Below are 13658 nucleotides of genomic sequence, written 5' to 3'. Positions count from 1 at the left end.
TGTTGGGTCATCCTTCTTTGGGATGGGAACAAATATAGATCTCTTCCAGTCAGTTGGCCAAGTGGTTGTTCTCCAGATTTCTTGGTACAACTTGGTGAGCAAATCCAGGGCAGCATCTATTAGCTGAAAGACTTCAATTGGTATAGCATCTATTCCTGGGGCCTTATTTTTTGCCATTTCCTTCAAATCAGCTTGAACTTCTTCCTTCATCACCATAGGTTCTTGCTCAAATGCTATTTCATTAAATTCCTCTATATCTGCCAATTCCTTTCAATACAATGACTCAGTATATTCTTTCCATCTTATTTTAATTTTTCCTGGATCATTTAATATTCTGCCTAAAGCATCCTTGATTATAGCAACTCTAGATTGCATCTATATGCTGAAATAAAGTCAACTGTTATTCCATCAACTCCTGGGGCATTATATTGTGCCATTTCTTCAGTGCATTTTGAACTTTCTTTGTAGCTATTGGTTCTTACACTACTTCCTGAAATGGTCCTGTGTTTTTTATATATTTATTCTGTGTATTCTTTTCCTCTCTTTTTTATGTTTCCTGTATCATTCAAGATTTTGTCCATAAAATCCTTCAATATTGCAACTCAGGAGTTAAATTTTATCTTTTTTTGGAAAAAAGACATGTTCTTCCCTTTTGGTTTTCTAACTCCAGCTCATTGTACATTCTGTTATAGTACTTTACTTATATAACCCATAGACTATCAAAAGAATAAATACTTATGTCTTGGAAATAGTGCAACCACAGTGCTCCTTAGAGACAAGGATGGTGAAATTTAGTCTCACATATTTTGGGTGAATTTTCAGGAGGGGCCTGTCCTTAGGAAAAACATACTAAGAAAGATGGAGGGTCAGAGAAAGAGAGCAAGACTCTCAACAAGATGTATTGACACAAAAACTGGATTAAGGATCTCCAGCATGAGCAAGGTCATGAGAATGGTGCAGGATAGGACAAGGTTCAGTTATGTTATTTGTGGGTGTCCCAATGGTATGTAACAACAACATATTATCTACCATATCTGATTTTTTGGAATTTACTCAGAAGAAATTAAAACATACTTATATGCGAACACTTACTTGTAAATTGTTCATCCTACTAAAATTCAAAGTAGGGGACTCTGGTGGTATATAGTCTGTATCTGGCTTCCCTTTCAACTCAAAGGTTTCACATTATCTGGGGGTTTGGATCTACCAGTGACTCTGAGGAGGAGAAATTTATTGTCTTAGAAACCTGATGGAGGGTCTCTAGGTCAGAACAGACTTCTATGTGAGTTTAAATTTGAAAACAGTAAGTAACTGAAATTCCTATCATCTATTAAACCAACAGCAACAAGACAATAAACATCAACCTTTGAAATTCACAGTACTTCTAAAGTGAAATAGGAAGCTGTGGTGGCCTAATGGGTAGAGATTCAAAGGCAGGTGGTTTGAATTCACTGGCTGCTGCATTGAGGGAAAATGGGCAATCTTCTTTCCTGTGATTTACAACCTCTGAAATCTTGAAAGGGCCAGGGATGAGTCAGATCCAATTCATGGCAATGAGTTTGAGTTTTTAATACTATGGAATAGTACTTACTCAGCAATAAAAAGGAATCAGGGACTGACGCATTCGTGCACCATGTGTAGTTGTTGTTATGTGCCATCGAGTCGCTTGCGACTCATAACGACCCTATGTACAACAGCCCTAAACTCTGCTCTGTCCTGTGCCAATCGCACTGTCTCTGACACTCTCATCCCGATTACCCCAGTCACTGAATCAATCCACCTCATAGAGGGCCTTCCCCTCCCGTGCCGTCCCTCCACCCTCCCAAGCATGATGTCCTTCTCCAAGGACCAGTCTCTCCTTACAACATGTCCAAAGTATGTTAGACAGAGCCTCAGAATCCTTGCCTCCAAGGAGCCACCCGGTTTAACTTTTTCCAGGAAAAAAGCAGATATCAAACACATCTATCTTATAGTGATCTTATAACTCTGTACAACTTTCAAAATATCTCTAAACTAGATACACTTAATATTGGTGCTTTTTACTGCATGTAAATTATGCCTAAATGTCTCAACAACGAATAAAGATTCCAATTTCTCCACAACCGCACCAGCATTTGTTGCTTGCTGCTCTGTTGAACTTTTCTATTGCTATCGGGGTGAGATGATGTCTCATAGTTGTTTGATTTGCATGATAACAGTCTAGAATAAGATGTGCATAGCTAAATGGACTGAGGTGGTGGGGAGGGAGGAAATAGTGCAACAATGAACGATTTTTTTTAATGAGAAAAGTGAACTGGGGGTGGGGGGATAGGGAAGAAAATGTACAATGAATGAATGGAAATCCAAGTTTTCTGTAAACTTTCATTAAAATCACAATAAAATTTATATATATATATATAATAAACTTATGAACAAATACAAACAAAACTTGACATAAACAGATGGATTGAAGAAAAGGTAATATGTTTAAGGGTTCTATCCAGAAGTCTATTAAAATCTGAACAGTATGAGTTTCAGAGACAACAAGAAAAAAATCAAAGAAAAAATTCAAAGACATTTCTCAGAATTGAAACACATGAGATTCCCTATTCAAACAATCCACTGCATGTCCAGTAAGTGGATGAAAATAGACTTTCATCAAAGACTTTTTGAATATAGAAGGCAAAAGAAATATCCTAAAATCTTCTGTTCCAAGGACTTTGGGCACGTAGGGATGGAACAGGCTACATACAAAGTACCAAGAATCAAAAGGACTCTGTATTTTTCAAAGAAGGGGGGGAAAAAAGGAGCAGTGTTTTAAAAGCACTAGGTGAAATTCTTCTATGAACTGCTAAACTATAATTTTAGTCATAAAATCATAAAAGTCATAAAATAAATGAAAGAAATATCCATAATACACATTTCAGATTTTATCCCAGGAATCTTTTCTCAGGAAGTTACAGGATGTGGTGCTTCAAAATATTGAGGGGATGAGTGAGATAGAAGATAAGGAAATCAGGAAATGAAGCCAAAATTAAGAGAAATAAAAGGAATTATCTGGATAATGAAAACCCTAGGTTAAAACCCAGAAAAAGGGCCAATGTATTCTGATTAAAGAAAATCACAAGATGAAGCTAATAGAATTATGATGCTTGTACATATTGAGAGGTTTAGAAAATTAAGAAGAGTTTGAGGATGAATTAATGCTCATTACCATATATTTATGTAAATAACACATGTTCTAAGTTTTGGCTAACCATAAAATTCACTGGCACATTACTTTCGAGGAACACTATATATCTTATGTGTGGGTGCACTGTTTGTGAAATAATATAGATGACCTTTCAGTGAATTTTCAAGAAACTGATTTGCATGGACTCCTTAAGGAGGGAGGGAGAAAGAGAGAGAGAAAAAGATTGAGATAGAAAGATAGAGAGATGAGAGGGAGGGAGAAATAGAAAGAGATAGAGAGAGAGAATGAAACAATGTTAGTTATTAATTCTAGGACAAGAAGATTTTGAAAGAAAAAAAAAGAAAGAAGCAATCATTACTTACACCACTGCTCAACTATGACAATATTTACATGGTCATAATAATGTAAACATTTAGTACTGATCTAACCAAAATTATAGCTACACTTGGAGGATAGGAAGAGTGGGAATTATGGTGAGTAGGAGGTCTGAAAGAGAGCTAAATCTTGATTTTCCATGGTGGAAATGTGTCATGTTGAAAATTCAGGAAACAACAGTCTATGCATGTTATTTATCTAAGGAGATGAAAGGAGTAGTCATTGGGTATGGAAAATGAAGAAGCAAACTGGACAGAATATAGTGCCTTTTAATAATAAGTCATCTAGAACTACAAGATTATCTAAACCATGTGCATATAAAAATTTAATAAAAAAATTAAAATTCAGTTGTAAAATCTGAAATCCTTCTACTAAAATAGTCATTCAAACCAGGTGAACTTTATGAGGCTCTTGTCAAAATGAATGCTCTGTCCCCTCTCTTGAAGCTGTCTATAGTGTTTGTCACATTATATTGACTTTATTAATGCATTATATGTGCCGGTGTCAAGTACTTCATTATTAACCTTTTCGACCTCATGCTAACTCTATTAAGTAGGAACTACTATCTCAGGTTTATAGACAGGGACATTGAGGCATGGAGGTTTAGAGAACATCTTACTGTCGTGCAGCTAGTAAAGAGAATTGCTATCTCTCTTAGCCTGGCGTTATGGCTACAAAGTTTGCACTTCCCAGGAGGGATCCTGACCCAAGATTTACAAACAAAAGCTGTAAATTAAGTTCTGTCACCTTCAAATCATGATAATTTCATGTGTATCAGATTATAATTATTTTCCATACAGTTTTTTTTTAAGTAGAACATCAGGCCTTTCTTTTGTTTTTAGATATTTTTATTGGTTTTATACAATAATCCATTTACATTATGTTCCATTCATATACATTGTCCTCCATACAATCCCTCATTTACATTGTTTCATACAATCATCATATATCCATGAATACCATACAATCAATTACTATTGAGCAATGCCCATTATTACATCTACACTGTTTCAAGTCTGCATTGAGTCTTCCCAATTCCCTCATCCTCCCTCCAAGCTGATCACTAAACCTGCTTTCTCAGTGATTCCTACCCTTCCCTTTTCTCTTTCCCCTTCCTACTCTTTTCCTTCTTTTCTCTTCCCTTTTTTTGACATCTGTACACATCCTTCTAGTCTTATAATAGTTGGTTCACTCAGCACAGTGCACTGTAGACTCTCCATTTTTATATAGTCTTTTACAAAATCATTATTCCTCAGTGCTACATAGTATTCCATTGTGTGAATATACCACAATTTCTCAATCCATTCATTTGTTAATGGGAATTTGGGATTTTTCCATATTCCTGTTACTGTGAATAATGCTGCTATGAATGAGAGGAGATATATATTAGTCTACGGGCTTAAGAAAAGAGATAAGAGAACAAGACAGAAAGCTTAAAAGCAGCTTGATGCAGAAGGAGGAAATCACGCTTTGAGCGTATTGGGGAAGATTTTTATAACAGGGTCTTCAGGGAGGGAAGAGAGGGACATTCCATTGTGATTTATGGTTCATCTGTTAGTTCAGCCAGGTGGGCAAGGGTGTTCACTCTTCTTATCAACATGTGTATTCTTTGAATTCTTCATTCTCCCCCTTGGCCCCTGTTCAGACCTAACAATATATACACCTATGTTCAAAGATTTTTAGCCTCAACTAGCCCCTTAAAAAGAATCTTGCAAGTGTCACATCATTACTTTCTTTCTTCTACCTCCTAAATTAAAGTCCTTTCTCCATGCTTGCTTAATAAAAGTTGCCTTGAGTTATGTATCAAAGAAATAGAGAGTAAGAGAATGCATTTGAAAGAAAAAAGGGGAAAAAAGAGACGTGCTTAATTAAAGTTTGACTATGAGAATCATAACAGATTATAGATAACTTTTGGAAGAATAGAAATTCCAGAAAACTTAATTGTACTTTCATGCAAAGTACACGTAGAACAAAAAGAAATAATTTGAACAGAACAAAGGAACCATGTATAAGGCTTAAGATCAGAAAAAGTGTGCACAATAGTTACATCTTTTCCCTGTATTTGTCTGATCTATATGTTGAAATAATCTGAGAAGTTGAACTATATGAAGAAGAATATGGCATCAGGACTGCAAGGAGACTCATCAGCAACCCATGATAGACAGCTGACACAATTTTATTTGAAGAAAAGGAAGACAGAGAGAAAAATACCAAGAAGTTGACTTAGATACATAGGAAACTTAAGTAGAACAAAGTGAACCCTTGTTCAGGTCTATGTCATCCTCATAAGCACCAGCTTGCTCAAGCTCATCATATTTGTGCAAATACAACTTTCTAAATGTTTCCTTTGCCCTCTCCAGCCTTCTATTCAGCAGACATGATTTCCCCCTCCAGCAACTGGTCTCTTCTGATGATGTACTCAAAGCAAGTGGAACAATGTTCTGTTGTAATCCATAAGGTTTTCCATTTTGGAGAGTAAATTGCGAGATCTTTCTTCCTAGCCTCTATTCATCTGGAAGTGCTACTGAAATCTGTCTGCCATGGGTTACTCTACTGTTATTTTAAGTACTGATAAATATAGGACCTAGCATCATGGCAATGCACAAGATATCGCAGCACCACAAATTGACAGATAAGAAAGTGGAAACACATGCAAATACATATGTACGAAATCAAAAAGCAAATTGAAAAAGAAATCGCCATATTAATTTTGTGGAAAGCTTAAAATTCTTATTTTACTAAGACTTCTTTAAAAACAAAAAGGTAATTCAGTAGAAAGAAAGACTATGAACAAGAAATTTAGAAAAAGAAAAAATTGTTAATGTGTTTTTTTTTTGTTATTCCATACTAGAAAATTAAATCTGTATTTGCTGCTGTCTCTATTAGTGTCAAGAAATTGTGCTACAATCCCAATGACACGTGGTTCTAACTCATCACTGCCCTATGGAAGAAAAATGGACAAACTCCTCTCATGAGACTTGCTGCCTCAGAAAACTCACTGAAGTGTCAGCTATGGGTCGGTTCTGACGCAATGGCGCACAAAAACAACATTTGCACTCCAATAGCAAAGTTGATTTTTTAAAACATGATCTCTAATGTTACCAACCCCTTTGATTATTTTACCACAAAATATTTTTTTAAAACGACTACAAAAGCAGGCAACTATTTTTTTTTTTTTATTTATTTCAATCTATTCTTTCAGGAACTGTGCTAATCACTACGTGAAATACATTAAAAAGACATAACCCAGGCCAGCGTAGCACAGAGAATAATAATTGCCTAATTGCCAGCATGTAATCTCTATTATAAGGTGCACTGATGGCACAGAAGCTAAGAACTCGGCCTCTTAATACAACTAAAAAGGAGGAAACAGTCTAATTCTGCATAGATTGTAGCCTTAGAAATGCAGCCAAGCAGTTCTCTTCTGTCCATCAGAGCTGCTATGGGTCACAACTGACTGGAAACTAATGCGCTTATGTTGCTTTTAAAATGTAATATAGAGACAAAGGTGACTATCATGGTAACTTGAACTGATTTTAAAAAAAAGTGGGTGAGAGTAAATTGATTAGAGGTGGTGAGGGGCAGGAAAGGATTTTACAAAACTAATCTCTCAAGACTAAGGCTCTTTATCACATAACTTAAATGACTAACCCCAGTGCAACTGAGGTGATAAAAACAAACTTCTTTGATGGTGCTGGGATGCTAGATCAAAATCAACAGTCCCCAAAGGATTTTAAGACGTGGCGTCAGAGCACAAACTGCAAACTAGAAAGAAGGGCACACATTCTTCAGACCCTCCAGTTAAGGTTGATATTTGCAAAACCTCTTGCAATTAATGTTCGCTCTCCCTTCCCCCTGCATTCCAGTTCTTGTTCACATTACCCCCTTTAGTGCATGATTTACAGTTTGTGCTTTTAAAATGCAGATTTTTCTCCCCCTAAGGTTTTATTGTTCACATTTAAGTCATTAGAATTGTGACCTCAATTTATTTACAGGATATTCCAAAGGGTTGCTTACCATTGTCATTTATACAACTCTTAACTGCAGACTCAAAGCTTCAGACTTTTATTCATTTAACACCAATTTAAAGATGTTGGGTTGTAAGACTAACATACTATCAGTTCTTCTTTAGATTTCTCATTTACTATGAAGAGCACTTCCCCCTTTTACTTCTTGTTTGTGTTTGGAATTACCTTGAATGCTATTGCCTGGAGTTGTGGAATGTGTGTATATAAGTGTGTATGTATGGGGTGGGGTGGGGTGGGGGGGGTGTTTCCTGCACATGGACACATTTTAAATCAAAGCATTGTAAAGAGGGGGCTAATGTATACTTTATTTCTAAAATGTAGTTCTAAAAGATGCTAAGGGGAAATTTTACTAAAGGAAAGTAAAACACAAATATAAAACATTAGTCTGTTGTAATTGACAGGTGTTGGGTTTACAATGCGAGACAAAAAGAATGCACATTTTGGACCCACTCTTTTTGTAGGGTTTAATTGAAAATTTGGAATTGATTGCAAGAAACCACATAGTGGGAAAACATCTACCCAAGGTATTCTTTTAACTGTCAAAACAGCATTTCTGTCAGTCCTTGCCTGAGGGAGATAGGACCTGGATAGAAAATGCCACAAAGCATGGAAGCCAACTTTCATTTTTGGACTGCTCTAGTATCTTCCCCTTTCCTTCTCAAAGCCATGGTTTGCTGTGGTCTTGTTTGGAATATTTCATGAAGAACTCTGACAATGTATCTGATTGGTCACGGTAGGACCGATTTTCATGGATGGTAATACAAAGGCCAGTGTTAAATGAGAGCCTTTATAGAGTCTTTGAACAGTAATAAATTCTGATGAAATGTCTCCCACCCCTGCAGATCATCTTAATCTTTTTCAGGCAGACCCTGGTGAACTTACAGGAGAGGCAGCAGTCTTGTCTGAGACACATGCAAAGAACAAAACTGGTAGATCTTCATTCAATATAAGGGACAAAATTTACCCAAATTTCACAAAAATTTCTTTGAACATGAACCAAACAAAAAATTCTTTCATAGCCGATCTGATGGTGTGTCACCTAAAATTACCATGTTTGCTATTCTTGCTGTTTTCTTGTGCATGAGGGGAAGTTAGAACAATAAACTGTTGGATAATGCACTTTATTTTACATTGTAGCTCAAAGAAAAATAACCTGTATTCAGCTGTATTAGCAGAACAGGAATTGTTTAAAGTGGTGAAGAAAAAAAAAGTGATGGAGGAGGATGACCTGGTGGCATGAAAATACAAAGTGAAGTACCTTGTCGCCATAAGGTTCAAGCATTCCAGCCCACAAGAGCCTTTACTCTGTTTGGAATGTGATAAGGTGGCCAGGCCTGTTGTGAAATACTTCTTTGGTAGGCTCTCTGAACTGACAAGCCATATAAAGAAGTGTTGCAAATTAGAAGCTTATTTCTTGTCAACATATCAGGGGTGGTCCCTTTTGCAGCCTAACAATCTGACAGAGACAAAGCCTTGACAGAAAAAGCAGCAGAGAAGTCTGGCTTCTTAAATACGAGCAGAAAGGAGGCTGGAATACTCTCCTCTGGATTTTAACTTGCATTTACCCTGGCTCCTAAAGTTGATGAGCAGAATGCTTGGAGGAAGGTAACAAAATTAATAGAAGGAGCGAGAGCTTTGAAGTCAGCCCAGAGCAAAGTTTGAACTCCTTCTCCATGACCCACTAAGCTGTGTGATTCTGGACATATTTCTTAACCATTGAAGCTCAAATATCTGTCTTAATTCCTTAGTGCTGTTGAAGCAGAACTGCCATAAGTGGGAGAATTTAAGAACAAACTTTTCTTACTGGTCAGGAGACTTGATTCTAGGGGAAAGATCTCCCCTGGGGCAAGTCTGATAAGGGAAGCTCCTTATCTACTTCAGCTTGCCTACCAGGGCATTCCTCTGTTTCCTGGCAATATCCTCACATGACATTTATCCTCCTTTATCTTCCTGTCTATATGTTGTTGTGTAGCACTGAGTCAGAACCAACCCACACCTGATACTCCAGTTGGTTTTCATAGGAGATTGCCCATCTTTGTCCTGTGGAGTAGCTAGTAGCCTTGAGCCAGGCACCTTCGGAATTGCAGCAGTTTCTTGCCACTGGGCCACCAGAACTCCCTATATCTAGGTTATTTTACTATCACCTGAACATGGTTCAATTCAGTACACACCATACTCTGATATGAATTCATTAGCATAACTAAGAAAAGGCTATTCCCAAACAAGATTATATTCACAAGGGTAGGATGGATATTCAATCACATGTTTCAGAGTGGGGGACAAAATCCAATCCATAACACTGTGAGATTAACATAAGATGCACATCTCTCAGCTTTATTATGAAAATTAAATGACATAAGGAGAAGGCCCACCAGCACTATGCCTGCTGATTCATTCTACATTTTTCTTACCCAATCTCTTAACAGAAGAGCTATACAAATCAATTGACACAATGCTGGTATTTTGATCCCCCCACCCCGCCCCCCCAGCCCTTTTCTTTTTAACTACATCTATGAAACAAAGCATTTTATCTTACTAGGAATTCACATTCAAACTCATTGCCATCAAGCACTGTTAGTCAAAATGGGAGGAGACTGCACCTGAATTCCAACTGTAGGTGGCATGCAGTCATTGAGTTAGCAGGGCAACACTGTTCTCTCACTGTTGTGGAGTCAGTCTTGCTTCTCCATCAGGTTCCCACAGCACAGGAGAGAATTGCTCATTTTTCTCCCACAGAGCAGCTTGTAGATTAAAACCACTAGAGAACTGTGGCTTTGGAGATAGTACTGCATCTATAATCTATGCTACAAAAGCCCTTTTACAAGACACTCAAACTCATAGCAAATTGGAAGGGAGGAAATTGCCCATTTTCCCCCCACAGGATGGCTCGTAGAGTGAAACCCTCAGAAAGGCTTACCTCCCTATAGAGACTATGCCCGAAGAACTCACCTACAAGGCACTGTTGTTGTTATATGCCATCAAGTCAAGTAGGAATCATATTGATCTTATGTACAACACATCTGAACCCTGTCCTATCCTGCAACATCCTCATCATCACCAGCATACTTGAGCCTATTTCTGTAGTTACTATGTCAGTCTATCTCATTGAGGGCCTTCATCTCCTTTGCTTACCTTTTCTTTCAAAGCATAATTAATGTACAAGTAATAGCCTCTCTCTCTCTCTCTCTCTCTCTCTCTCTCTCTCTCTCTCACACACACACATACAAAGTATGTGAGACCAAGCTTTGTCATCCTTGGCTCTATGAAGCTCTGTGACTGGGCTTTATCCAAGATATATCTGTTTGTTCTTTCGACAGTATACAGTGTATTCAGTTCTTTTCTCCAACACTGTAACTCAAAGGCATCAATTTTTCTACAAGATGCTATTGTCTTTACTAGGTGCCATCCTAATACAACTCATGGAGATCCCATGAAACAGACCTGAACTCTGCCCTATCCTGTGACATCATCATTATCTTTGACAACTTGGGCCCATTGTTGCAATCACTGTGTCAATCCATCTCATCGGGGGCCTCCTCTGTTCTGCTTATCCTCCACCTTTCCATGTATAATATACCTCCCTGAGGAATAACCGATCCTAGTCACATGCCCAAAGTATATGAGATGAAGCTTTTTCATCATAGTTTCTAAGAAGCATTCTTGCTGCACCTTTGCCAAGACATATCTATTTGTTGTTTTTGGCAATCCATAGGCTGGTTAGTCAGTACTCTTCTCCAACACTGTAAATCAAAAGCATCAATTCTTCTTCTATCATCCTTTTTCATTGGCCAGATCTCAGATTCATAGCAAGTGATTGAAAATATTGAAATCAGTTGCAACTTAGTCTTCAAAGTGACATCATTGTTCTTCAGTATTTTGGAGAGGTCTTTGACAGTGACTTGTAGAATGTGTACATTTCCTGATCTCCTGACTGCTGGTACTAAGGGTATTGATTCTTGATCCAAGTAAGATGAAATAATTGACAATTTCAATATTTTCTCCATCTACCATGTTGTTACCTGTTAGACCCATGATGAAGACCTTTGCTTTCTTGATATTGAGATGTAATCCATATTGAAGGCTATAGGTTTTTGGTGTTTTGTTTTTTTTTTAATTTTCTCCAGTAAGCATCTCAAGTCCTTCTCAATTTCAGCAAACAAGATTCTGTCATCTACATAAACATGTTGTTGATGAGTTTTCTTCTGATTCTGATGTTACATTCCTCTTCACAGAACCCAGCTTCATAAATTATTCACTCAGTATACATATTGAATAGTTAAAGGATACAAGCCTGACACACACCCTTCTTGATTTTAAACAATGCAGTGTTCCCTTGTTCCATCTGATGATAACTACTAAGTCTAGGTATGGATTTTATGTTTTTGTTATTGTTGTTGTTATGTGCTGTCGAGTCACTTGTGACTCATAGAGACCCTATGTACAACAGTCCTAAACTCTGCTCTGTCCTGTGCCAATCTCACTGTCTCTGACACTCCCATCCCAATTACCCCAGTCACTGAATCAATCCACCTTCTAGAGGGAATTCCCCTCTTGCATCTGGTTATTGTCCAACTCTCTGATGCATAACAAGTGATCACAAAGACCATGGACTGTATCAGACGCACCTTAGTCTCCAGAGACACACCGTTGCTCTTGAGTATTTTAGAGAGGCCCCTAATAGCAGACTTTCCCATCAAAACATGTCTTTTAGTTTCCTGGCTGCTGGTGCTAAGAGTGTTGATTGTGGAGTCAAGCAGACTAAAGCTGTGAACACTCTCAATCTCGTCACCATCCATCCAGATGTTGCCAGTTGGTCCAGTGGTGAGAATCTTTGTCTTCTTGACATTGAGCCTCTGTCCATTTTGAAGGCTGCAGTCTTTGACCCTTTGCAGCAAGTTCTTGAGGTCTTCGTCATTTTCAGCAAGCAGGGTTGTGTCATCTGTATAATGCAGATTGTTGGTAGACCTTCCACCAATCCTGATGCCACATTTCTCCTCATAAAGCCCAGCCTCCTGTATGATCTGTTCTGTATACAGGTGGAAAAGGTATGGATGGAGGCAGTACACATCCCTGGTGTATGCCCTTCCCAATTTTGAACCATGCAGTGTTTCCTTGCTTTGCTCTGATGAGTGCCTCTTGGTTCAAGTATAAGTTTTGCATTAGCACGATCAAGTATTCTGGGATCCCCATTCTTCTCAGAATCAGCCACAGTTTGTTACGATCCACACAGTCAAACGCCTTTGCATAGTCAATGAAACACAGATAGACATTCCTTTGGTATTCCCTGCTTTCAGCTAAGATCTATGTAACATTAGGTACAATATCTCTAGTATCACGACCCTTTCTAAACCCAGCCTGGACTTCTGGCAGTTCTCTGCTGATGTGCTGTTCCAGTCATTTTTGGAGAATCTTCAGTAGAATCTTGCTTGCATGTGAAATTAATGACGTTGTTCTATGGTTTCCACACTCTGTTGGGTCACCTTTCTTTGGAATGGGAACAAATATAGATCTCTTCCAGTCAGTTGGCCAAGTGGTTGTTCTCCAGATTTCTTGACACAACTTGGTGAGCACATCCAGGGAAGCATCTGTTAGCTGAATATGTCGATTGGTATACCATCTATTCCTGGGTCCTTATTTTTTGCTATTTCCTTCAAAGCAGCTTGAACTTCTTCCTTCATCACCATAGGCTTTTACTCGTATGTTGTTTAATTAAATTCTTTTGTGTCTGCCAATTCCTTTAGATACAATGACTCAGTATATTCTTTCCATCTTCTCTTGATACATCCTGGTTCATTTAATACTCTGCCTAAAGCATCCTTGATTATAGCAACTCGAGGTTTGAATCTGTTCTTCAGTTCCTTGAGCTTAAGAAATGCTGAGTTCGCCCCTTTTGGTTTTCTGACTCCAGCTCTTTGCGCATTTCATTGTAATATTTTACTTTGTCATCCCAAGCTGCCTTTTGAAATCTTCTGTTCAGCTCTTTAGTATCTTGAATTCTTCCTTGTGCTTTGTCTTCTGTGCACTCCAGTGCAAAAGTCAGAGTTTCTTCTGACACCCATTTTAGTCTTTTCTATATATACCTT

Source organism: Elephantulus edwardii, unplaced genomic scaffold, assembly GCF_000299155.1.
Source record: "Elephantulus edwardii isolate Elephantulus edwardi_28Jun2011 unplaced genomic scaffold, EleEdw1.0 scaffold00053, whole genome shotgun sequence".
Taxonomy (NCBI): Eukaryota; Metazoa; Chordata; class Mammalia; order Macroscelidea; family Macroscelididae; genus Elephantulus; species Elephantulus edwardii.
This window is presented reverse-complemented; position numbering follows the sequence as displayed.